The sequence below is a fragment of the Schistocerca gregaria genome, unplaced genomic scaffold, assembly GCF_023897955.1.
Source record: "Schistocerca gregaria isolate iqSchGreg1 unplaced genomic scaffold, iqSchGreg1.2 ptg000445l, whole genome shotgun sequence".
In the NCBI taxonomy this organism is placed as follows: Eukaryota; Metazoa; Arthropoda; class Insecta; order Orthoptera; family Acrididae; genus Schistocerca; species Schistocerca gregaria.
Genome location: NW_026061867.1, coordinates 1 through 21,969, shown reverse-complemented (window position 1 = coordinate 21,969; position 21,969 = coordinate 1). Strand labels below are relative to the sequence as shown.

The window sequence follows — 21,969 nt, the reverse complement described above, 5'->3', positions numbered from 1 at the left end:
CAGAAGCCACAGCTCATCGCCTCGTCACACTGCCGTCCACCAGGTGTCAGTGCAGATGTGTCCATTTTAGCTTGCAGACAATTACGTGTAGCAATTTATGAGCTAACGCAAGTCAAATGTTTTAGCGTGTGTATCTGCTAGATACTGCCTCTCACATGGTAGAGAGGCTCACTCCTTCTTGTGTCTCGTTCTCTGCACACGAGTTGCACGTGGCATCGATATAGCAAAGGTTTTCTAGAGAAAGCGAAGTCAATATTACATGAATCGAGTCGACATGTTTGCTTCTTACGATGATGGAATCAGAAGAAATGTGTGTGGTACTTCACTGCATCTGCTGCTCGCCTTTCAGCGTCCCTATGTCTTATCAGACGAAGATGACTGTGAAATTGGCGGCGATTCAGAGGTTAACGAAGACGCGCAAATCTGCGGACTTAGGTGTGAGCCGAAATAGCTCAGTTGGGAGAGCGTTAGACTGAAGATCTAAAGGTCCCTGGTTCGATCCCGGGTTTCGGCAAGCGTATGTTTTGAAGCTGATGCCAATGGAATTGCTCCGAGTCTGTGATGATGTAGGTACAGCCGATAACAAAAATGACTCTATCCTGTAACTGTTCAGGTTGTCTAGTGCTTGCCGTAAGAGGAACACAGTAGGCAACTCCCTGAGAAGTAAGAAAATACGAAAAGTCCTACCGACTGCGTTCCTTTTTTTGTGTCAGGAGGTGAAGAACGTCTCCAACGGAACCGTGAAATGAGCGAAAACGTGGGAAGCATTGCATTCGAAATGCTTGTGAAATTTCCAATTACTCAGTGAGTGTCGACAAAACACGTAAATCCTCTACTCCAACGTATGAGACCTAACGACTGCTGCGGTTTGTTTTTGCATCGGGTGTCAGCATTCTTCGATAGTCTGCTACAAGCTTAGCGCGACACGTTTGTAGACAGCATTCAGGCGACGTTTAATTAGTAACAGCTCCATGCAGCGATAGCACAGCTGTGAAGGACATGAGTCAATGTACAGCTGTGCATCGTGGGATGTTCTGTACTGTCGTGTGAGCCCGGATAGCTCAGTCGGTAGAGCATTAGGCTTTTAACCTAAGGGTCCAGGGTTCAAGTCCCTGTTCGAGCGGATATTTTAATACTTTGGTAGCGATTCCTCTGGTAGCGATGGAAACACTACGGAAAAGAATGCAGCTACGCCGTTTTCTGATGCCACATAGCTTTAAACCGTAGAAGTTGCATGTGTCGGAGAACCTCGACCTACGGGCAGTCGTGGCCGAGTGGTTAAGGCGTCTGACTCGAAATCAGATTCCCTCTGGGAGCGTAGGTTCGAATCCTACCGGCTGCGTGCGATTTTGCGTAAAGAGGAGCAAATATTTTCACACACGTGAACGCGGTTGCAAACCGATGGCGCCATCTTCAACAAGACGAAAATTTCCGTTTAACAATACTGAGTGTCGCGACGGCTGCTGCTTACTGTGGCTACCGGTTCTCCTCTCACTGACGCTGGGACTGCAGAAAGCCGTCGCAGGCCCACGAGTGCGCTCCCGTCATTTTCTCGCGTCGACGCCGAGTTCGTGAGTACACAGACGTGCTTGGAAGCGTTGGACAGAGCCAACATTCATTTCTCTCTTTTTTAAGAATCGCAATTCAGTCATTCGAGTGCGGAAAAAGCAATGGTGCAGCGTTTCTTTTCTTAAGATCTCGCAGCTACTTGCAAGTATGTCGACCACTTAAGACGACAGAAAACTAGCGTCAGCGGTGCGTCAGTGGGAAGTCGGTGAAGTCGCCATTGGAGCCATAAGCCAGTAATTACGTCATGCGAATCACTCGCCCGCCACGCAGCTGTACGATAGCTCAGTCGGTAGAGCGTTTGATTTTCAACCAAAGGGTGTTGGGTTCAACGCCATGTCTTGGCGAAAATTAATACACTTTCGTAACGGCTAATGTGCTGGCAATGGAAACACTACAGAAAAGAGTGAGGCCACGCCGCTTTCTGCCATTGGATTGCTTCTAAAGGTGCACTTTCACTTGTCGGAAGACGCTACTGCTACCGGCAGTCGTGGCCGAGTGGTTAAGGCGTCTGACTTGAAATCAGATTCCCTCTGGGAGCGTAGGTTCGAGTCCCGCTGACTGCGGAAATTTTGTAGCTCTCAAAAGATGGACGTTCAGCTGCATTCTAGCAGTTGCGTCACTACTAAACACGTGGGTCGCCGGCAATGTGCAGTGTTATTGGCTGCAGCGCTACAGTCGCACCCAGAAGCCACAGCTCATCGCCTCGTCACACTGCCGTCCACCAGGTGTCAGTGCAGATGTGTCCATTTTAGCTTGCAGACAATTACGTGTAGCAATTTATGAGCTAACGCAAGTCAAATGTTTTAGCGTGTGTATCTGCTAGATACTGCCTCTCACATGGTAGAGAGGCTCACTCCTTCTTGTGTCTCGTTCTCTGCACACGAGTTGCACGTGGCATCGATATAGCAAAGGTTTTCTAGAGAAAGCGAAGTCAATATTACATGAATCGAGTCGACATGTTTGCTTCTTACGATGATGGAATCAGAAGAAATGTGTGTGGTACTTCACTGCATCTGCTGCTCGCCTTTCAGCGTCCCTATGTCTTATCAGACGAAGATGACTGTGAAATTGGCGGCGATTCAGAGGTTAACGAAGACGCGCAAATCTGCGGACTTAGGTGTGAGCCGAAATAGCTCAGTTGGGAGAGCGTTAGACTGAAGATCTAAAGGTCCCTGGTTCGATCCCGGGTTTCGGCAAGCGTATGTTTTGAAGCTGATGCCAATGGAATTGCTCCGAGTCTGTGATGATGTAGGTACAGCCGATAACAAAAATGACTCTATCCTGTAACTGTTCAGGTTGTCTAGTGCTTGCCGTAAGAGGAACACAGTAGGCAACTCCCTGAGAAGTAAGAAAATACGAAAAGTCCTACCGACTGCGTTCCTTTTTTTGTGTCAGGAGGTGAAGAACGTCTCCAACGGAACCGTGAAATGAGCGAAAACGTGGGAAGCATTGCATTCGAAATGCTTGTGAAATTTCCAATTACTCAGTGAGTGTCGACAAAACACGTAAATCCTCTACTCCAACGTATGAGACCTAACGACTGCTGCGGTTTGTTTTTGCATCGGGTGTCAGCATTCTTCGATAGTCTGCTACAAGCTTAGCGCGACACGTTTGTAGACAGCATTCAGGCGACGTTTAATTAGTAACAGCTCCATGCAGCGATAGCACAGCTGTGAAGGACATGAGTCAATGTACAGCTGTGCATCGTGGGATGTTCTGTACTGTCGTGTGAGCCCGGATAGCTCAGTCGGTAGAGCATTAGGCTTTTAACCTAAGGGTCCAGGGTTCAAGTCCCTGTTCGAGCGGATATTTTAATACTTTGGTAGCGATTCCTCTGGTAGCGGTGGAAACACTACGGAAAAGAATGCAGCTACGCCGTTTTCTGATGCCACATAGCTTTAAAACGTAGAAGTTGCATGTGTCGGAGAACCTCGACCTACGGGCAGTCGTGGCGGGGTGGTTAAGGCGTCTGACTCGAAATCAGATTCCCTCTGGGAGCGTAGGTTCGAATCCTACCGGCTGCGTGCGATTTTGCGTAAAGAGGAGCAAATATTTTCACACACGTGAACGCGGTTGCAAACCGATGGCGCCATCTTCAACAAGACGAAAATTTCCGTTTAACAATACTGAGTGTCGCGACGGCTGCTGCTTACTGTGGCTACCGGTTCTCCTCTCACTGACGCTGGGACTGCAGAAAGCCGTCGCAGGCCCACGAGTGCGCTCCCGTCATTTTCTCGCGTCGACGCCGAGTTCGTGAGTACACAGACGTGCTTGGAAGCGTTGGACAGAGCCAACATTCATTTCTCTCTTTTTTAAGAATCGCAATTCAGTCATTCGAGTGCGGAAAAAGCAATGGTGCAGCGTTTCTTTTCTTAAGATCTCGCAGCTACTTGCAAGTATGTCGACCACTTAAGACGACAGAAAACTAGCGTCAGCGGTGCGTCAGTGGGAAGTCGGTGAAGTCGCCATTGGAGCCATAAGCCAGTAATTACGTCATGCGAATCACTCGCCCGCCACGCAGCTGTACGATAGCTCAGTCGGTAGAGCGTTTGATTTTCAACCAAAGGGTGTTGGGTTCAACGCCATGTCTTGGCGAAAATTAATACACTTTCGTAACGGCTAATGTGCTGGCAATGGAAACACTACAGAAAAGAGTGAGGCCACGCCGCTTTCTGCCATTGGATTGCTTCTAAAGGTGCACTTTCACTTGTCGGAAGACGCTACTGCTACCGGCAGTCGTGGCCGAGTGGTTAAGGCGTCTGACTTGAAATCAGATTCCCTCTGGGAGCGTAGGTTCGAGTCCCGCTGACTGCGGAAATTTTGTAGCTCTCAAAAGATGGACGTTCAGCTGCATTCTAGCAGTTGCGTCACTACTAAACACGTGGGTCGCCGGCAATGTGCAGTGTTATTGGCTGCAGCGCTACAGTCGCACCCAGAAGCCACAGCTCATCGCCTCGTCACACTGCCGTCCACCAGGTGTCAGTGCAGATGTGTCCATTTTAGCTTGCAGACAATTACGTGTAGCAATTTATGAGCTAACGCAAGTCAAATGTTTTAGCGTGTGTATCTGCTAGATACTGCCTCTCACATGGTAGAGAGGCTCACTCCTTCTTGTGTCTCGTTCTCTGCACACGAGTTGCACGTGGCATCGATATAGCAAAGGTTTTCTAGAGAAAGCGAAGTCAATATTACATGAATCGAGTCGACATGTTTGCTTCTTACGATGATGGAATCAGAAGAAATGTGTGTGGTACTTCACTGCATCTGCTGCTCGCCTTTCAGCGTCCCTATGTCTTATCAGACGAAGATGACTGTGAAATTGGCGGCGATTCAGAGGTTAACGAAGACGCGCAAATCTGCGGACTTAGGTGTGAGCCGAAATAGCTCAGTTGGGAGAGCGTTAGACTGAAGATCTAAAGGTCCCTGGTTCGATCCCGGGTTTCGGCAAGCGTATGTTTTGAAGCTGATGCCAATGGAATTGCTCCGAGTCTGTGATGATGTAGGTACAGCCGATAACAAAAATGACTCTATCCTGTAACTGTTCAGGTTGTCTAGTGCTTGCCGTAAGAGGAACACAGTAGGCAACTCCCTGAGAAGTAAGAAAATACGAAAAGTCCTACCGACTGCGTTCCTTTTTTTGTGTCAGGAGGTGAAGAACGTCTCCAACGGAACCGTGAAATGAGCGAAAACGTGGGAAGCATTGCATTCGAAATGCTTGTGAAATTTCCAATTACTCAGTGAGTGTCGACAAAACACGTAAATCCTCTACTCCAACGTATGAGACCTAACGACTGCTGCGGTTTGTTTTTGCATCGGGTGTCAGCATTCTTCGATAGTCTGCTACAAGCTTAGCGCGACACGTTTGTAGACAGCATTCAGGCGACGTTTAATTAGTAACAGCTCCATGCAGCGATAGCACAGCTGTGAAGGACATGAGTCAATGTACAGCTGTGCATCGTGGGATGTTCTGTACTGTCGTGTGAGCCCGGATAGCTCAGTCGGTAGAGCATTAGGCTTTTAACCTAAGGGTCCAGGGTTCAAGTCCCTGTTCGAGCGGATATTTTAATACTTTGGTAGCGATTCCTCTGGTAGCGATGGAAACACTACGGAAAAGAATGCAGCTACGCCGTTTTCTGATGCCACATAGCTTTAAACCGTAGAAGTTGCATGTGTCGGAGAACCTCGACCTACGGGCAGTCGTGGCCGAGTGGTTAAGGCGTCTGACTCGAAATCAGATTCCCTCTGGGAGCGTAGGTTCGAATCCTACCGGCTGCGTGCGATTTTGCGTAAAGAGGAGCAAATATTTTCACACACGTGAACGCGGTTGCAAACCGATGGCGCCATCTTCAACAAGACGAAAATTTCCGTTTAACAATACTGAGTGTCGCGACGGCTGCTGCTTACTGTGGCTACCGGTTCTCCTCTCACTGACGCTGGGACTGCAGAAAGCCGTCGCAGGCCCACGAGTGCGCTCCCGTCATTTTCTCGCGTCGACGCCGAGTTCGTGAGTACACAGACGTGCTTGGAAGCGTTGGACAGAGCCAACATTCATTTCTCTCTTTTTTAAGAATCGCAATTCAGTCATTCGAGTGCGGAAAAAGCAATGGTGCAGCGTTTCTTTTCTTAAGATCTCGCAGCTACTTGCAAGTATGTCGACCACTTAAGACGACAGAAAACTAGCGTCAGCGGTGCGTCAGTGGGAAGTCGGTGAAGTCGCCATTGGAGCCATAAGCCAGTAATTACGTCATGCGAATCACTCGCCCGCCACGCAGCTGTACGATAGCTCAGTCGGTAGAGCGTTTGATTTTCAACCAAAGGGTGTTGGGTTCAACGCCATGTCTTGGCGAAAATTAATACACTTTCGTAACGGCTAATGTGCTGGCAATGGAAACACTACAGAAAAGAGTGAGGCCACGCCGCTTTCTGCCATTGGATTGCTTCTAAAGGTGCACTTTCACTTGTCGGAAGACGCTACTGCTACCGGCAGTCGTGGCCGAGTGGTTAAGGCGTCTGACTTGAAATCAGATTCCCTCTGGGAGCGTAGGTTCGAGTCCCGCTGACTGCGGAAATTTTGTAGCTCTCAAAAGATGGACGTTCAGCTGCATTCTAGCAGTTGCGTCACTACTAAACACGTGGGTCGCCGGCAATGTGCAGTGTTATTGGCTGCAGCGCTACAGTCGCACCCAGAAGCCACAGCTCATCGCCTCGTCACACTGCCGTCCACCAGGTGTCAGTGCAGATGTGTCCATTTTAGCTTGCAGACAATTACGTGTAGCAATTTATGAGCTAACGCAAGTCAAATGTTTTAGCGTGTGTATCTGCTAGATACTGCCTCTCACATGGTAGAGAGGCTCACTCCTTCTTGTGTCTCGTTCTCTGCACACGAGTTGCACGTGGCATCGATATAGCAAAGGTTTTCTAGAGAAAGCGAAGTCAATATTACATGAATCGAGTCGACATGTTTGCTTCTTACGATGATGGAATCAGAAGAAATGTGTGTGGTACTTCACTGCATCTGCTGCTCGCCTTTCAGCGTCCCTATGTCTTATCAGACGAAGATGACTGTGAAATTGGCGGCGATTCAGAGGTTAACGAAGACGCGCAAATCTGCGGACTTAGGTGTGAGCCGAAATAGCTCAGTTGGGAGAGCGTTAGACTGAAGATCTAAAGGTCCCTGGTTCGATCCCGGGTTTCGGCAAGCGTATGTTTTGAAGCTGATGCCAATGGAATTGCTCCGAGTCTGTGATGATGTAGGTACAGCCGATAACAAAAATGACTCTATCCTGTAACTGTTCAGGTTGTCTAGTGCTTGCCGTAAGAGGAACACAGTAGGCAACTCCCTGAGAAGTAAGAAAATACGAAAAGTCCTACCGACTGCGTTCCTTTTTTTGTGTCAGGAGGTGAAGAACGTCTCCAACGGAACCGTGAAATGAGCGAAAACGTGGGAAGCATTGCATTCGAAATGCTTGTGAAATTTCCAATTACTCAGTGAGTGTCGACAAAACACGTAAATCCTCTACTCCAACGTATGAGACCTAACGACTGCTGCGGTTTGTTTTTGCATCGGGTGTCAGCATTCTTCGATAGTCTGCTACAAGCTTAGCGCGACACGTTTGTAGACAGCATTCAGGCGACGTTTAATTAGTAACAGCTCCATGCAGCGATAGCACAGCTGTGAAGGACATGAGTCAATGTACAGCTGTGCATCGTGGGATGTTCTGTACTGTCGTGTGAGCCCGGATAGCTCAGTCGGTAGAGCATTAGGCTTTTAACCTAAGGGTCCAGGGTTCAAGTCCCTGTTCGAGCGGATATTTTAATACTTTGGTAGCGATTCCTCTGGTAGCGGTGGAAACACTACGGAAAAGAATGCAGCTACGCCGTTTTCTGATGCCACATAGCTTTAAAACGTAGAAGTTGCATGTGTCGGAGAACCTCGACCTACGGGCAGTCGTGGCGGGGTGGTTAAGGCGTCTGACTCGAAATCAGATTCCCTCTGGGAGCGTAGGTTCGAATCCTACCGGCTGCGTGCGATTTTGCGTAAAGAGGAGCAAATATTTTCACACACGTGAACGCGGTTGCAAACCGATGGCGCCATCTTCAACAAGACGAAAATTTCCGTTTAACAATACTGAGTGTCGCGACGGCTGCTGCTTACTGTGGCTACCGGTTCTCCTCTCACTGACGCTGGGACTGCAGAAAGCCGTCGCAGGCCCACGAGTGCGCTCCCGTCATTTTCTCGCGTCGACGCCGAGTTCGTGAGTACACAGACGTGCTTGGAAGCGTTGGACAGAGCCAACATTCATTTCTCTCTTTTTTAAGAATCGCAATTCAGTCATTCGAGTGCGGAAAAAGCAATGGTGCAGCGTTTCTTTTCTTAAGATCTCGCAGCTACTTGCAAGTATGTCGACCACTTAAGACGACAGAAAACTAGCGTCAGCGGTGCGTCAGTGGGAAGTCGGTGAAGTCGCCATTGGAGCCATAAGCCAGTAATTACGTCATGCGAATCACTCGCCCGCCACGCAGCTGTACGATAGCTCAGTCGGTAGATCGTTTGATTTTCAACCAAAGGGTGTTGGGTTCAACGCCATGTCTTGGCGAAAATTAATACACTTTCGTAACGGCTAATGTGCTGGCAATGGAAACACTACAGAAAAGAGTGAGGCCACGCCGCTTTCTGCCATTGGATTGCTTCTAAAGGTGCACTTTCACTTGTCGGAAGACGCTACTGCTACCGGCAGTCGTGGCCGAGTGGTTAAGGCGTCTGACTTGAAATCAGATTCCCTCTGGGAGCGTAGGTTCGAGTCCTGCTGACTGCGGAAATTTTGTAGCTCTCAAAAGATGGACGTTCAGCTGCATTCTAGCAGTTGCGTCACTACTAAACACGTGGGTCGCCGGCAATGTGCAGTGTTATTGGCTGCAGCGCTACAGTCGCACCCAGAAGCCACAGCTCATCGCCTCGTCACACTGCCGTCCACCAGGTGTCAGTGCAGATGTGTCCATTTTAGCTTGCAGACAATTACGTGTAGCAATTTATGAGCTAACGCAAGTCAAATGTTTTAGCGTGTGTATCTGCTAGATACTGCCTCTCACATGGTAGAGAGGCTCACTCCTTCTTGTGTCTCGTTCTCTGCACACGAGTTGCACGTGGCATCGATATAGCAAAGGTTTTCTAGAGAAAGCGAAGTCAATATTACATGAATCGAGTCGACATGTTTGCTTCTTACGATGATGGAATCAGAAGAAATGTGTGTGGTACTTCACTGCATCTGCTGCTCGCCTTTCAGCGTCCCTATGTCTTATCAGACGAAGATGACTGTGAAATTGGCGGCGATTCAGAGGTTAACGAAGACGCGCAAATCTGCGGACTTAGGTGTGAGCCGAAATAGCTCAGTTGGGAGAGCGTTAGACTGAAGATCTAAAGGTCCCTGGTTCGATCCCGGGTTTCGGCAAGCGTATGTTTTGAAGCTGATGCCAATGGAATTGCTCCGAGTCTGTGATGATGTAGGTACAGCCGATAACAAAAATGACTCTATCCTGTAACTGTTCAGGTTGTCTAGTGCTTGCCGTAAGAGGAACACAGTAGGCAACTCCCTGAGAAGTAAGAAAATACGAAAAGTCCTACCGACTGCGTTCCTTTTTTTGTGTCAGGAGGTGAAGAACGTCTCCAACGGAACCGTGAAATGAGCGAAAACGTGGGAAGCATTGCATTCGAAATGCTTGTGAAATTTCCAATTACTCAGTGAGTGTCGACAAAACACGTAAATCCTCTACTCCAACGTATGAGACCTAACGACTGCTGCGGTTTGTTTTTGCATCGGGTGTCAGCATTCTTCGATAGTCTGCTACAAGCTTAGCGCGACACGTTTGTAGACAGCATTCAGGCGACGTTTAATTAGTAACAGCTCCATGCAGCGATAGCACAGCTGTGAAGGACATGAGTCAATGTACAGCTGTGCATCGTGGGATGTTCTGTACTGTCGTGTGAGCCCGGATAGCTCAGTCGGTAGAGCATTAGGCTTTTAACCTAGGGGTCCAGGGTTCAAGTCCCTGTTCGAGCGGATATTTTAATACTTTGGTAGCGATTCCTCTGGTAGCGGTGGAAACACTACGGAAAAGAATGCAGCTACGCCGTTTTCTGATGCCACATAGCTTTAAACCGTAGAAGTTGCATGTGTCGGAGAACCTCGACCTACGGGCAGTCGTGGCGGGGTGGTTAAGGCGTCTGACTCGAAATCAGATTCCCTCTGGGAGCGTAGGTTCGAATCCTACCGGCTGCGTGCGATTTTGCGTAAAGAGGAGCAAATATTTTCACACACGTGAACGCGGTTGCAAACCGATGGCGCCATCTTCAACAAGACGAAAATTTCCGTTTAACAATACTGAGTGTCGCGACGGCTGCTGCTTACTGTGGCTACCGGTTCTCCTCTCACTGACGCTGGGACTGCAGAAAGCCGTCGCAGGCCCACGAGTGCGCTCCCGTCATTTTCTCGCGTCGACGCCGAGTTCGTGAGTACACAGACGTGCTTGGAAGCGTTGGACAGAGCCAACATTCATTTCTCTCTTTTTTAAGAATCGCAATTCAGTCATTCGAGTGCGGAAAAAGCAATGGTGCAGCGTTTCTTTTCTTAAGATCTCGCAGCTACTTGCAAGTATGTCGACCACTTAAGACGACAGAAAACTAGCGTCAGCGGTGCGTCAGTGGGAAGTCGGTGAAGTCGCCATTGGAGCCATAAGCCAGTAATTACGTCATGCGAATCACTCGCCCGCCACGCAGCTGTACGATAGCTCAGTCGGTAGAGCGTTTGATTTTCAACCAAAGGGTGTTGGGTTCAACGCCATGTCTTGGCGAAAATTAATACACTTTCGTAACGGCTAATGTGCTGGCAATGGAAACACTACAGAAAAGAGTGAGGCCACGCCGCTTTCTGCCATTGGATTGCTTCTAAAGGTGCACTTTCACTTGTCGGAAGACGCTACTGCTACCGGCAGTCGTGGCCGAGTGGTTAAGGCGTCTGACTTGAAATCAGATTCCCTCTGGGAGCGTAGGTTCGAGTCCTGCTGACTGCGGAAATTTTGTAGCTCTCAAAAGATGGACGTTCAGCTGCATTCTAGCAGTTGCGTCACTACTAAACACGTGGGTCGCCGGCAATGTGCAGTGTTATTGGCTGCAGCGCTACAGTCGCACCCAGAAGCCACAGCTCATCGCCTCGTCACACTGCCGTCCACCAGGTGTCAGTGCAGATGTGTCCATTTTAGCTTGCAGACAATTACGTGTAGCAATTTATGAGCTAACGCAAGTCAAATGTTTTAGCGTGTGTATCTGCTAGATACTGCCTCTCACATGGTAGAGAGGCTCACTCCTTCTTGTGTCTCGTTCTCTGCACACGAGTTGCACGTGGCATCGATATAGCAAAGGTTTTCTAGAGAAAGCGAAGTCAATATTACATGAATCGAGTCGACATGTTTGCTTCTTACGATGATGGAATCAGAAGAAATGTGTGTGGTACTTCACTGCATCTGCTGCTCGCCTTTCAGCGTCCCTATGTCTTATCAGACGAAGATGACTGTGAAATTGGCGGCGATTCAGAGGTTAACGAAGACGCGCAAATCTGCGGACTTAGGTGTGAGCCGAAATAGCTCAGTTGGGAGAGCGTTAGACTGAAGATCTAAAGGTCCCTGGTTCGATCCCGGGTTTCGGCAAGCGTATGTTTTGAAGCTGATGCCAATGGAATTGCTCCGAGTCTGTGATGATGTAGGTACAGCCGATAACAAAAATGACTCTATCCTGTAACTGTTCAGGTTGTCTAGTGCTTGCCGTAAGAGGAACACAGTAGGCAACTCCCTGAGAAGTAAGAAAATACGAAAAGTCCTACCGACTGCGTTCCTTTTTTTGTGTCAGGAGGTGAAGAACGTCTCCAACGGAACCGTGAAATGAGCGAAAACGTGGGAAGCATTGCATTCGAAATGCTTGTGAAATTTCCAATTACTCAGTGAGTGTCGACAAAACACGTAAATCCTCTACTCCAACGTATGAGACCTAACGACTGCTGCGGTTTGTTTTTGCATCGGGTGTCAGCATTCTTCGATAGTCTGCTACAAGCTTAGCGCGACACGTTTGTAGACAGCATTCAGGCGACGTTTAATTAGTAACAGCTCCATGCAGCGATAGCACAGCTGTGAAGGACATGAGTCAATGTACAGCTGTGCATCGTGGGATGTTCTGTACTGTCGTGTGAGCCCGGATAGCTCAGTCGGTAGAGCATTAGGCTTTTAACCTAGGGGTCCAGGGTTCAAGTCCCTGTTCGAGCGGATATTTTAATACTTTGGTAGCGATTCCTCTGGTAGCGGTGGAAACACTACGGAAAAGAATGCAGCTACGCCGTTTTCTGATGCCACATAGCTTTAAACCGTAGAAGTTGCATGTGTCGGAGAACCTCGACCTACGGGCAGTCGTGGCGGGGTGGTTAAGGCGTCTGACTCGAAATCAGATTCCCTCTGGGAGCGTAGGTTCGAATCCTACCGGCTGCGTGCGATTTTGCGTAAAGAGGAGCAAATATTTTCACACACGTGAACGCGGTTGCAAACCGATGGCGCCATCTTCAACAAGACGAAAATTTCCGTTTAACAATACTGAGTGTCGCGACGGCTGCTGCTTACTGTGGCTACCGGTTCTCCTCTCACTGACGCTGGGACTGCAGAAAGCCGTCGCAGGCCCACGAGTGCGCTCCCGTCATTTTCTCGCGTCGACGCCGAGTTCGTGAGTACACAGACGTGCTTGGAAGCGTTGGACAGAGCCAACATTCATTTCTCTCTTTTTTAAGAATCGCAATTCAGTCATTCGAGTGCGGAAAAAGCAATGGTGCAGCGTTTCTTTTCTTAAGATCTCGCAGCTACTTGCAAGTATGTCGACCACTTAAGACGACAGAAAACTAGCGTCAGCGGTGCGTCAGTGGGAAGTCGGTGAAGTCGCCATTGGAGCCATAAGCCAGTAATTACGTCATGCGAATCACTCGCCCGCCACGCAGCTGTACGATAGCTCAGTCGGTAGAGCGTTTGATTTTCAACCAAAGGGTGTTGGGTTCAACGCCATGTCTTGGCGAAAATTAATACACTTTCGTAACGGCTAATGTGCTGGCAATGGAAACACTACAGAAAAGAGTGAGGCCACGCCGCTTTCTGCCATTGGATTGCTTCTAAAGGTGCACTTTCACTTGTCGGAAGACGCTACTGCTACCGGCAGTCGTGGCCGAGTGGTTAAGGCGTCTGACTTGAAATCAGATTCCCTCTGGGAGCGTAGGTTCGAGTCCTGCTGACTGCGGAAATTTTGTAGCTCTCAAAAGATGGACGTTCAGCTGCATTCTAGCAGTTGCGTCACTACTAAACACGTGGGTCGCCGGCAATGTGCAGTGTTATTGGCTGCAGCGCTACAGTCGCACCCAGAAGCCACAGCTCATCGCCTCGTCACACTGCCGTCCACCAGGTGTCAGTGCAGATGTGTCCATTTTAGCTTGCAGACAATTACGTGTAGCAATTTATGAGCTAACGCAAGTCAAATGTTTTAGCGTGTGTATCTGCTAGATACTGCCTCTCACATGGTAGAGAGGCTCACTCCTTCTTGTGTCTCGTTCTCTGCACACGAGTTGCACGTGGCATCGATATAGCAAAGGTTTTCTAGAGAAAGCGAAGTCAATATTACATGAATCGAGTCGACATGTTTGCTTCTTACGATGATGGAATCAGAAGAAATGTGTGTGGTACTTCACTGCATCTGCTGCTCGCCTTTCAGCGTCCCTATGTCTTATCAGACGAAGATGACTGTGAAATTGGCGGCGATTCAGAGGTTAACGAAGACGCGCAAATCTGCGGACTTAGGTGTGAGCCGAAATAGCTCAGTTGGGAGAGCGTTAGACTGAAGATCTAAAGGTCCCTGGGTCGATCCCGGGTTTCGGCAAGCGTATGTTTTGAAGCTGATGCCAATGGAATTGCTCCGAGTCTGTGATGATGTAGGTACAGCCGATAACAAAAATGACTCTATCCTGTAACTGTTCAGGTTGTCTAGTGCTTGCCGTAAGAGGAACACAGTAGGCAACTCCCTGAGAAGTAAGAAAATACGAAAAGTCCTACCGACTGCGTTCCTTTTTTTGTGTCAGGAGGTGAAGAACGTCTCCAACGGAACCGTGAAATGAGCGAAAACGTGGGAAGCATTGCATTCGAAATGCTTGTGAAATTTCCAATTACTCAGTGAGTGTCGACAAAACACGTAAATCCTCTACTCCAACGTATGAGACCTAACGACTGCTGCGGTTTGTTTTTGCATCGGGTGTCAGCATTCTTCGATAGTCTGCTACAAGCTTAGCGCGACACGTTTGTAGACAGCATTCAGGCGACGTTTAATTAGTAACAGCTCCATGCAGCGATAGCACAGCTGTGAAGGACATGAGTCAATGTACAGCTGTGCATCGTGGGATGTTCTGTACTGTCGTGTGAGCCCGGATAGCTCAGTCGGTAGAGCATTAGGCTTTTAACCTAGGGGTCCAGGGTTCAAGTCCCTGTTCGAGCGGATATTTTAATACTTTGGTAGCGATTCCTCTGGTAGCGGTGGAAACACTACGGAAAAGAATGCAGCTACGCCGTTTTCTGATGCCACATAGCTTTAAACCGTAGAAGTTGCATGTGTCGGAGAACCTCGACCTACGGGCAGTCGTGGCGGGGTGGTTAAGGCGTCTGACTCGAAATCAGATTCCCTCTGGGAGCGTAGGTTCGAATCCTACCGGCTGCGTGCGATTTTGCGTAAAGAGGAGCAAATATTTTCACACACGTGAACGCGGTTGCAAACCGATGGCGCCATCTTCAACAAGACGAAAATTTCCGTTTAACAATACTGAGTGTCGCGACGGCTGCTGCTTACTGTGGCTACCGGTTCTCCTCTCACTGACGCTGGGACTGCAGAAAGCCGTCGCAGGCCCACGAGTGCGCTCCCGTCATTTTCTCGCGTCGACGCCGAGTTCGTGAGTACACAGACGTGCTTGGAAGCGTTGGACAGAGCCAACATTCATTTCTCTCTTTTTTAAGAATCGCAATTCAGTCATTCGAGTGCGGAAAAAGCAATGGTGCAGCGTTTCTTTTCTTAAGATCTCGCAGCTACTTGCAAGTATGTCGACCACTTAAGACGACAGAAAACTAGCGTCAGCGGTGCGTCAGTGGGAAGTCGGTGAAGTCGCCATTGGAGCCATAAGCCAGTAATTACGTCATGCGAATCACTCGCCCGCCACGCAGCTGTACGATAGCTCAGTCGGTAGAGCGTTTGATTTTCAACCAAAGGGTGTTGGGTTCAACGCCATGTCTTGGCGAAAATTAATACACTTTCGTAACGGCTAATGTGCTGGCAATGGAAACACTACAGAAAAGAGTGAGGCCACGCCGCTTTCTGCCATTGGATTGCTTCTAAAGGTGCACTTTCACTTGTCGGAAGACGCTACTGCTACCGGCAGTCGTGGCCGAGTGGTTAAGGCGTCTGACTTGAAATCAGATTCCCTCTGGGAGCGTAGGTTCGAGTCCTGCTGACTGCGGAAATTTTGTAGCTCTCAAAAGATGGACGTTCAGCTGCATTCTAGCAGTTGCGTCACTACTAAACACGTGGGTCGCCGGCAATGTGCAGTGTTATTGGCTGCAGCGCTACAGTCGCACCCAGAAGCCACAGCTCATCGCCTCGTCACACTGCCGTCCACCAGGTGTCAGTGCAGATGTGTCCATTTTAGCTTGCAGACAATTACGTGTAGCAATTTATGAGCTAACGCAAGTCAAATGTTTTAGCGTGTGTATCTGCTAGATACTGCCTCTCACATGGTAGAGAGGCTCACTCCTTCTTGTGTCTCGTTCTCTGCACACGAGTTGCACGTGGCATCGATATAGCAAAGGTTTTCTAGAGAAAGCGAAGTCAATATTACATGAATCGAGTCGACATGTTTGCTTCTTACGATGATGGAATCAGAAGAAATGTGTGTGGTACTTCACTGCATCTGCTGCTCGCCTTTCAGCGTCCCTATGTCTTATCAGACGAAGATGACTGTGAAATTGGCGGCGATTCAGAGGTTAACGAAGACGCGCAAATCTGCGGACTTAGGTGTGAGCCGAAATAGCTCAGTTGGGAGAGCGTTAGACTGAAGATCTAAAGGTCCCTGGGTCGATCCCGGGTTTCGGCAAGCGTATGTTTTGAAGCTGATGCCAATGGAATTGCTCCGAGTCTGTGATGATGTAGGTACAGCCGATAACAAAAATGACTCTATCCTGTAACTGTTCAGGTTGTCTAGTGCTTGCCGTAAGAGGAACACAGTAGGCAACTCCCTGAGAAGTAAGAAAATACGAAAAGTCCTACCGACTGCGTTCCTTTTTTTGTGTCAGGAGGTGAAGAACGTCTCCAACGGAACCGTGAAATGAGCGAAAACGTGGGAAGCATTGCATTCGAAATGCTTGTGAAATTTCCAATTACTCAGTGAGTGTCGACAAAACACGTAAATCCTCTACTCCAACGTATGAGACCTAACGACTGCTGCGGTTTGTTTTTGCATCGGGTGTCAGCATTCTTCGATAGTCTGCTACAAGCTTAGCGCGACACGTTTGTAGACAGCATTCAGGCGACGTTTAATTAGTAACAGCTCCATGCAGCGATAGCACAGCTGTGAAGGACATGAGTCAATGTACAGCTGTGCATCGTGGGATGTTCTGTACTGTCGTGTGAGCCCGGATAGCTCAGTCGGTAGAGCATTAGGCTTTTAACCTAAGGGTCCAGGGTTCAAGTCCCTGTTCGAGCGGATATTTTAATACTTTGGTAGCGATTCCTCTGGTAGCGGTGGAAACACTACGGAAAAGAATGCAGCTACGCCGTTTTCTGATGCCACATAGCTTTAAAACGTAGAAGTTGCATGTGTCGGAGAACCTCGACCTACGGGCAGTCGTGGCGGGGTGGTTAAGGCGTCTGACTCGAAATCAGATTCCCTCTGGGAGCGTAGGTTCGAATCCTACCGGCTGCGTGCGATTTTGCGTAAAGAGGAGCAAATATTTTCACACACGTGAACGCGGTTGCAAACCGATGGCGCCATCTTCAACAAGACGAAAATTTCCGTTTAACAATACTGAGTGTCGCGACGGCTGCTGCTTACTGTGGCTACCGGTTCTCCTCTCACTGACGCTGGGACTGCAGAAAGCCGTCGCAGGCCCACGAGTGCGCTCCCGTCATTTTCTCGCGTCGACGCCGAGTTCGTGAGTACACAGACGTGCTTGGAAGCGTTGGACAGAGCCAACATTCATTTCTCTCTTTTTTAAGAATCGCAATTCAGTCATTCGAGTGCGGAAAAAGCAATGGTGCAGCGTTTCTTTTCTTAAGATCTCGCAGCTACTTGCAAGTATGTCGACCACTTAAGACGACAGAAAACTAGCGTCAGCGGTGCGTCAGTGGGAAGTCGGTGAAGTCGCCATTGGAGCCATAAGCCAGTAATTACGTCATGCGAATCACTCGCCCGCCACGCAGCTGTACGATAGCTCAGTCGGTAGAGCGTTTGATTTTCAACCAAAGGGTGTTGGGTTCAACGCCATGTCTTGGCGAAAATTAATACACTTTCGTAACGGCTAATGTGCTGGCAATGGAAACACTACAGAAAAGAGTGAGGCCACGCCGCTTTCTGCCATTGGATTGCTTCTAAAGGTGCACTTTCACTTGTCGGAAGACGCTACTGCTACCGGCAGTCGTGGCCGAGTGGTTAAGGCGTCTGACTTGAAATCAGATTCCCTCTGGGAGCGTAGGTTCGAGTCCTGCTGACTGCGGAAATTTTGTAGCTCTCAAAAGATGGACGTTCAGCTGCATTCTAGCAGTTGCGTCACTACTAAACACGTGGGTCGCCGGCAATGTGCAGTGTTATTGGCTGCAGCGCTACAGTCGCACCCAGAAGCCACAGCTCATCGCCTCGTCACACTGCCGTCCACCAGGTGTCAGTGCAGATGTGTCCATTTTAGCTTGCAGACAATTACGTGTAGCAATTTATGAGCTAACGCAAGTCAAATGTTTTAGCGTGTGTATCTGCTAGATACTGCCTCTCACATGGTAGAGAGGCTCACTCCTTCTTGTGTCTCGTTCTCTGCACACGAGTTGCACGTGGCATCGATATAGCAAAGGTTTTCTAGAGAAAGCGAAGTCAATATTACATGAATCGAGTCGACATGTTTGCTTCTTACGATGATGGAATCAGAAGAAATGTGTGTGGTACTTCACTGCATCTGCTGCTCGCCTTTCAGCGTCCCTATGTCTTATCAGACGAAGATGACTGTGAAATTGGCGGCGATTCAGAGGTTAACGAAGACGCGCAAATCTGCGGACTTAGGTGTGAGCCGAAATAGCTCAGTTGGGAGAGCGTTAGACTGAAGATCTAAAGGTCCCTGGGTCGATCCCGGGTTTCGGCAAGCGTATGTTTTGAAGCTGATGCCAATGGAATTGCTCCGAGTCTGTGATGATGTAGGTACAGCCGATAACAAAAATGACTCTATCCTGTAACTGTTCAGGTTGTCTAGTGCTTGCCGTAAGAGGAACACAGTAGGCAACTCCCTGAGAAGTAAGAAAATACGAAAAGTCCTACCGACTGCGTTCCTTTTTTTGTGTCAGGAGGTGAAGAACGTCTCCAACGGAACCGTGAAATGAGCGAAAACGTGGGAAGCATTGCATTCGAAATGCTTGTGAAATTTCCAATTACTCAGTGAGTGTCGACAAAACACGTAAATCCTCTACTCCAACGTATGAGACCTAACGACTGCTGCGGTTTGTTTTTGCATCGGGTGTCAGCATTCTTCGATAGTCTGCTACAAGCTTAGCGCGACACGTTTGTAGACAGCATTCAGGCGACGTTTAATTAGTAACAGCTCCATGCAGCGATAGCACAGCTGTGAAGGACATGAGTCAATGTACAGCTGTGCATCGTGGGATGTTCTGTACTGTCGTGTGAGCCCGGATAGCTCAGTCGGTAGAGCATTAGGCTTTTAACCTAAGGGTCCAGGGTTCAAGTCCCTGTTCGAGCGGATATTTTAATACTTTGGTAGCGATTCCTCTGGTAGCGGTGGAAACACTACGGAAAAGAATGCAGCTACGCCGTTTTCTGATGCCACATAGCTTTAAAACGTAGAAGTTGCATGTGTCGGAGAACCTCGACCTACGGGCAGTCGTGGCGGGGTGGTTAAGGCGTCTGACTCGAAATCAGATTCCCTCTGGGAGCGTAGGTTCGAATCCTACCGGCTGCGTGCGATTTTGCGTAAAGAGGAGCAAATATTTTCACACACGTGAACGCGGTTGCAAACCGATGGCGCCATCTTCAACAAGACGAAAATTTCCGTTTAAACAATACTGAGTGTCGCGACGGCTGCTGCTTACTGTGGCTACCGGTTCTCCTCTCACTGACGCTGGGACTGCAGAAAGCCGTCGCAGGCCCACGAGTGCGCTCCCGTCATTTTCTCGCGTCGACGCCGAGTTCGTGAGTACACAGACGTGCTTGGAAGCGTTGGACAGAGCCAACATTCATTTCTCTCTTTTTTAAGAATCGCAATTCAGTCATTCGAGTGCGGAAAAAGCAATGGTGCAGCGTTTCTTTTCTTAAGATCTCGCAGCTACTTGCAAGGTATGTCCGACCACTTAAGACGACAGAAAACTAGCGTCAGCGGTGCGTCAGTGGGAAGTCGGTGAAGTCGCCATTGGAGCCATAGCCCAGTAATTACGTCATGCGAATCACTCGCCCGCCACGCAGCTGTACTGATAGCTCAGTCGGTAGAGCGTTTGATTTTCAACCAAAGGGTGTTGGTTCAACGCCATGTCTTGGCGAAAATTAATACACTTTCGTAACGGCTAATGTGCTGGCAATGGAAACACTACAGAAAAGAGTGAGGCCACGCCGCTTTCTGCCATTGGATTGCTTCTAAAGGTGCACTTTCACTTGTCGGAAGACGCTACTGCTACCGGCAGTCGTGGCCGAGTGGTTAAGGCGTCTGACTTGAAATCAGATTCCCTCTGGGAGCGTAGGTTCGAGTCCTGCTGACTGCGGAAATTTTGTACGCTCTCAAAAGATGGACGTTCAGCTGCATTCTAGCAGTTGCGTCACTACTAAACACGTGGGTCGCCGGCAATGTGCAGTGGTTATTGGCTGCAGCGCTACAGTCGCACCCAGAAGCCACAGCTCATCGCCTCGTCACACTGCCGTCCACCAGGTGTCAGTGCAGATGTGTCCATTTTAGCTTGCAGACAATTACGTGTAGCAATTTATGAGCTAACGCAAGTCAAATGTTTTAGCGTGTGTATCTGCTAGATACTGCCTCTCACATGGTAGAGAGGCTCACTCTTCTTGTGTCTCGTTCTCTGCACACGAGTTGCACGTGGCATCGATATAGCAAAGGTTCTTCTAGAGAAAGCGAAGTCAATATTACATGAATCGAGTCGACATGTTTGCTTCTTACGATGATGGAATCAGAAGAAATGTGTGTGGTACTTCACTGCATCTGCTGCTCGCCTTTCAGCGTCCCTATGTCTTATCAGACGAAGATGACTGTGTGAAATTGGCGGCGATTCAGAGGTTAACGAAGACGCGCAAATCTGCGGACTTAGGGTGACGAAATAGCTCAGTTGGGAGAGCGTTAGACTGAAGATCTAAAGGTCCCTGGTTCGATCCCGGGTTTCGGCAAGCGTATGTTGTGAAGCTGATAGCAATGGAATTGCTCCGAGTCTGTGATGATGTAGGTACTAGCCGATAACAAAAATGACTCTATCCTGTAACTGTTCAGTTGTCTAGTGCTTGCCGAAAGGACACACTGAGACCCCAGATAAGAAAATACGAAAAGTACCTACCGACTGCGTCTCTTTTTTTGTGTCAGGAGGTGAAGAACGTCTCCAACGGAACCGTGAAATGAGCGGAAAACGTGGGAAGCATTGCATTCGAAATGCTTGTGAAATTTCCAATTACTCAGTGAGTGTCGACAAAACACGTAAATCCTAACCCAACGTATGAGACCTAACGACTGCTGCGGTTTTGTTTTGCATCGGGTGTCAGCATTCTTCGATAGTCTGCTACAAGCTTAGCGCGACCACGTTTGTAGACAGCATTCAGGCGACGTTTAATTAGTAACAGCTCCATGCAGCGATAGCACAGCTGTGAAGGACATGAGTCAATGTACAGCTGTAGCATCGTGGGATGTTCTGTACTGTCGTGTGAGCCGGATAGCTCAGTCGGTAGAGCATTAGGCTTTTAACCTAAGGGTCCAGGGTTCAAGTCCCTGATCGAGCGGATATTTTAATACTATTTGGTAGCGATTCCTCTGGTAGCGGTGGAAACACTACGGAAAAGAATGCAGCTACGCCCGTTTTCTGATGCCACATAGCTTTAAACCGTAGAAGTTGCATGTGTCGGAGAACCTCGACCTACGGGCAGTCGTGGCGGGGTGGTTAAGGCGTCTGACTCGAAATCAGATTCCCTCTGGGAGCGTAGGTTCGAATCCTACCGGCTGCGTGCGATTTTGCGTAAAGAGGAGCAAATATTTTCACACACGTGAACGCGGTTGCAAACCGATGGCGCCATCTTCAACAAGACGAAAATTTCCGTTTAACAATACTGAGTGTCAGCGACGGCTGCTGCGTACTGTGGCTACCGGTTCGCCTCTCACTGACGCTGGGACTGCAGAAAGCCGTCGCAGGCCCACGAGTGCGCTCCCCGTCATTTTCTCGCGTCGACGCCGAGTTCGTGAGTACACAGACGTGCTTGGAAGCGTTGGACAGAGCCAACATTCATTTCTCTCTTTTTTAAGATCGCAATTCAGTCATTCGAGTGCGGAAAAAGCAATGGTGCAGCGATTTTCTTTCTTAACTGTCTCGCGTTTGAT

At 48.9% G+C, this 21,969-nt stretch overlaps 39 non-coding genes across 39 annotated transcripts; all 39 read left to right on the top strand.

The window, feature by feature from the left end:
• The first annotated feature begins 441 nt into the window (after positions 1-441).
• Trnaf-gaa (transfer RNA phenylalanine (anticodon GAA)) lies at positions 442-514 on the top strand. The gene has a single exon. It is a non-coding gene; the product is annotated as a tRNA-Phe (tRNA).
• Positions 515-1,050: 536 nt separating this feature from the next.
• Positions 1,051-1,123, top strand: Trnak-uuu (transfer RNA lysine (anticodon UUU)). The gene has a single exon. It is a non-coding gene; the product is annotated as a tRNA-Lys (tRNA).
• Positions 1,124-1,260: 137 nt separating this feature from the next.
• Positions 1,261-1,342, top strand: Trnas-cga (transfer RNA serine (anticodon CGA)). Its single transcript has one exon. It is a non-coding gene; the product is annotated as a tRNA-Ser (tRNA).
• A 708-nt stretch (positions 1,343-2,050) lies between these two features.
• On the top strand, positions 2,051-2,132 carry Trnas-uga (transfer RNA serine (anticodon UGA)). Its single transcript has one exon. It is a non-coding gene; the product is annotated as a tRNA-Ser (tRNA).
• Positions 2,133-2,692: 560 nt separating this feature from the next.
• Trnaf-gaa (transfer RNA phenylalanine (anticodon GAA)) lies at positions 2,693-2,765 on the top strand. Its single transcript has one exon. It is a non-coding gene; the product is annotated as a tRNA-Phe (tRNA).
• A 536-nt stretch (positions 2,766-3,301) lies between these two features.
• Positions 3,302-3,374, top strand: Trnak-uuu (transfer RNA lysine (anticodon UUU)). The gene has a single exon. It is a non-coding gene; the product is annotated as a tRNA-Lys (tRNA).
• A 137-nt stretch (positions 3,375-3,511) lies between these two features.
• Trnas-cga (transfer RNA serine (anticodon CGA)) lies at positions 3,512-3,593 on the top strand. Its single transcript has one exon. It is a non-coding gene; the product is annotated as a tRNA-Ser (tRNA).
• Positions 3,594-4,301: 708 nt separating this feature from the next.
• Positions 4,302-4,383, top strand: Trnas-uga (transfer RNA serine (anticodon UGA)). The gene has a single exon. It is a non-coding gene; the product is annotated as a tRNA-Ser (tRNA).
• A 560-nt stretch (positions 4,384-4,943) lies between these two features.
• Trnaf-gaa (transfer RNA phenylalanine (anticodon GAA)) lies at positions 4,944-5,016 on the top strand. Its single transcript has one exon. It is a non-coding gene; the product is annotated as a tRNA-Phe (tRNA).
• A 536-nt stretch (positions 5,017-5,552) lies between these two features.
• Positions 5,553-5,625, top strand: Trnak-uuu (transfer RNA lysine (anticodon UUU)). Its single transcript has one exon. It is a non-coding gene; the product is annotated as a tRNA-Lys (tRNA).
• A 137-nt stretch (positions 5,626-5,762) lies between these two features.
• Positions 5,763-5,844, top strand: Trnas-cga (transfer RNA serine (anticodon CGA)). The gene has a single exon. It is a non-coding gene; the product is annotated as a tRNA-Ser (tRNA).
• A 708-nt stretch (positions 5,845-6,552) lies between these two features.
• On the top strand, positions 6,553-6,634 carry Trnas-uga (transfer RNA serine (anticodon UGA)). The gene has a single exon. It is a non-coding gene; the product is annotated as a tRNA-Ser (tRNA).
• A 560-nt stretch (positions 6,635-7,194) lies between these two features.
• Trnaf-gaa (transfer RNA phenylalanine (anticodon GAA)) lies at positions 7,195-7,267 on the top strand. The gene has a single exon. It is a non-coding gene; the product is annotated as a tRNA-Phe (tRNA).
• A 536-nt stretch (positions 7,268-7,803) lies between these two features.
• Trnak-uuu (transfer RNA lysine (anticodon UUU)) lies at positions 7,804-7,876 on the top strand. Its single transcript has one exon. It is a non-coding gene; the product is annotated as a tRNA-Lys (tRNA).
• Positions 7,877-8,013: 137 nt separating this feature from the next.
• Trnas-cga (transfer RNA serine (anticodon CGA)) lies at positions 8,014-8,095 on the top strand. The gene has a single exon. It is a non-coding gene; the product is annotated as a tRNA-Ser (tRNA).
• Positions 8,096-8,803: 708 nt separating this feature from the next.
• On the top strand, positions 8,804-8,885 carry Trnas-uga (transfer RNA serine (anticodon UGA)). Its single transcript has one exon. It is a non-coding gene; the product is annotated as a tRNA-Ser (tRNA).
• Positions 8,886-9,445: 560 nt separating this feature from the next.
• Positions 9,446-9,518, top strand: Trnaf-gaa (transfer RNA phenylalanine (anticodon GAA)). Its single transcript has one exon. It is a non-coding gene; the product is annotated as a tRNA-Phe (tRNA).
• Positions 9,519-10,054: 536 nt separating this feature from the next.
• Positions 10,055-10,127, top strand: Trnak-uuu (transfer RNA lysine (anticodon UUU)). The gene has a single exon. It is a non-coding gene; the product is annotated as a tRNA-Lys (tRNA).
• A 137-nt stretch (positions 10,128-10,264) lies between these two features.
• Positions 10,265-10,346, top strand: Trnas-cga (transfer RNA serine (anticodon CGA)). Its single transcript has one exon. It is a non-coding gene; the product is annotated as a tRNA-Ser (tRNA).
• Positions 10,347-11,054: 708 nt separating this feature from the next.
• Positions 11,055-11,136, top strand: Trnas-uga (transfer RNA serine (anticodon UGA)). Its single transcript has one exon. It is a non-coding gene; the product is annotated as a tRNA-Ser (tRNA).
• A 560-nt stretch (positions 11,137-11,696) lies between these two features.
• Trnaf-gaa (transfer RNA phenylalanine (anticodon GAA)) lies at positions 11,697-11,769 on the top strand. Its single transcript has one exon. It is a non-coding gene; the product is annotated as a tRNA-Phe (tRNA).
• Positions 11,770-12,305: 536 nt separating this feature from the next.
• On the top strand, positions 12,306-12,378 carry Trnak-uuu (transfer RNA lysine (anticodon UUU)). The gene has a single exon. It is a non-coding gene; the product is annotated as a tRNA-Lys (tRNA).
• A 137-nt stretch (positions 12,379-12,515) lies between these two features.
• On the top strand, positions 12,516-12,597 carry Trnas-cga (transfer RNA serine (anticodon CGA)). Its single transcript has one exon. It is a non-coding gene; the product is annotated as a tRNA-Ser (tRNA).
• Positions 12,598-13,305: 708 nt separating this feature from the next.
• Positions 13,306-13,387, top strand: Trnas-uga (transfer RNA serine (anticodon UGA)). The gene has a single exon. It is a non-coding gene; the product is annotated as a tRNA-Ser (tRNA).
• Positions 13,388-13,947: 560 nt separating this feature from the next.
• Positions 13,948-14,020, top strand: Trnaf-gaa (transfer RNA phenylalanine (anticodon GAA)). Its single transcript has one exon. It is a non-coding gene; the product is annotated as a tRNA-Phe (tRNA).
• A 536-nt stretch (positions 14,021-14,556) lies between these two features.
• Positions 14,557-14,629, top strand: Trnak-uuu (transfer RNA lysine (anticodon UUU)). Its single transcript has one exon. It is a non-coding gene; the product is annotated as a tRNA-Lys (tRNA).
• A 137-nt stretch (positions 14,630-14,766) lies between these two features.
• On the top strand, positions 14,767-14,848 carry Trnas-cga (transfer RNA serine (anticodon CGA)). Its single transcript has one exon. It is a non-coding gene; the product is annotated as a tRNA-Ser (tRNA).
• A 708-nt stretch (positions 14,849-15,556) lies between these two features.
• On the top strand, positions 15,557-15,638 carry Trnas-uga (transfer RNA serine (anticodon UGA)). Its single transcript has one exon. It is a non-coding gene; the product is annotated as a tRNA-Ser (tRNA).
• Positions 15,639-16,198: 560 nt separating this feature from the next.
• On the top strand, positions 16,199-16,271 carry Trnaf-gaa (transfer RNA phenylalanine (anticodon GAA)). Its single transcript has one exon. It is a non-coding gene; the product is annotated as a tRNA-Phe (tRNA).
• Positions 16,272-16,807: 536 nt separating this feature from the next.
• On the top strand, positions 16,808-16,880 carry Trnak-uuu (transfer RNA lysine (anticodon UUU)). The gene has a single exon. It is a non-coding gene; the product is annotated as a tRNA-Lys (tRNA).
• A 137-nt stretch (positions 16,881-17,017) lies between these two features.
• Positions 17,018-17,099, top strand: Trnas-cga (transfer RNA serine (anticodon CGA)). The gene has a single exon. It is a non-coding gene; the product is annotated as a tRNA-Ser (tRNA).
• Positions 17,100-17,807: 708 nt separating this feature from the next.
• Positions 17,808-17,889, top strand: Trnas-uga (transfer RNA serine (anticodon UGA)). The gene has a single exon. It is a non-coding gene; the product is annotated as a tRNA-Ser (tRNA).
• A 560-nt stretch (positions 17,890-18,449) lies between these two features.
• On the top strand, positions 18,450-18,522 carry Trnaf-gaa (transfer RNA phenylalanine (anticodon GAA)). The gene has a single exon. It is a non-coding gene; the product is annotated as a tRNA-Phe (tRNA).
• A 536-nt stretch (positions 18,523-19,058) lies between these two features.
• On the top strand, positions 19,059-19,131 carry Trnak-uuu (transfer RNA lysine (anticodon UUU)). Its single transcript has one exon. It is a non-coding gene; the product is annotated as a tRNA-Lys (tRNA).
• Positions 19,132-19,268: 137 nt separating this feature from the next.
• On the top strand, positions 19,269-19,350 carry Trnas-cga (transfer RNA serine (anticodon CGA)). The gene has a single exon. It is a non-coding gene; the product is annotated as a tRNA-Ser (tRNA).
• A 711-nt stretch (positions 19,351-20,061) lies between these two features.
• On the top strand, positions 20,062-20,143 carry Trnas-uga (transfer RNA serine (anticodon UGA)). Its single transcript has one exon. It is a non-coding gene; the product is annotated as a tRNA-Ser (tRNA).
• A 561-nt stretch (positions 20,144-20,704) lies between these two features.
• Positions 20,705-20,777, top strand: Trnaf-gaa (transfer RNA phenylalanine (anticodon GAA)). The gene has a single exon. It is a non-coding gene; the product is annotated as a tRNA-Phe (tRNA).
• Positions 20,778-21,305: 528 nt separating this feature from the next.
• Positions 21,306-21,377, top strand: Trnak-uuu (transfer RNA lysine (anticodon UUU)). The gene has a single exon. It is a non-coding gene; the product is annotated as a tRNA-Lys (tRNA).
• A 140-nt stretch (positions 21,378-21,517) lies between these two features.
• Trnas-cga (transfer RNA serine (anticodon CGA)) lies at positions 21,518-21,599 on the top strand. The gene has a single exon. It is a non-coding gene; the product is annotated as a tRNA-Ser (tRNA).
• Positions 21,600-21,969: the final 370 nt, after the last annotated feature.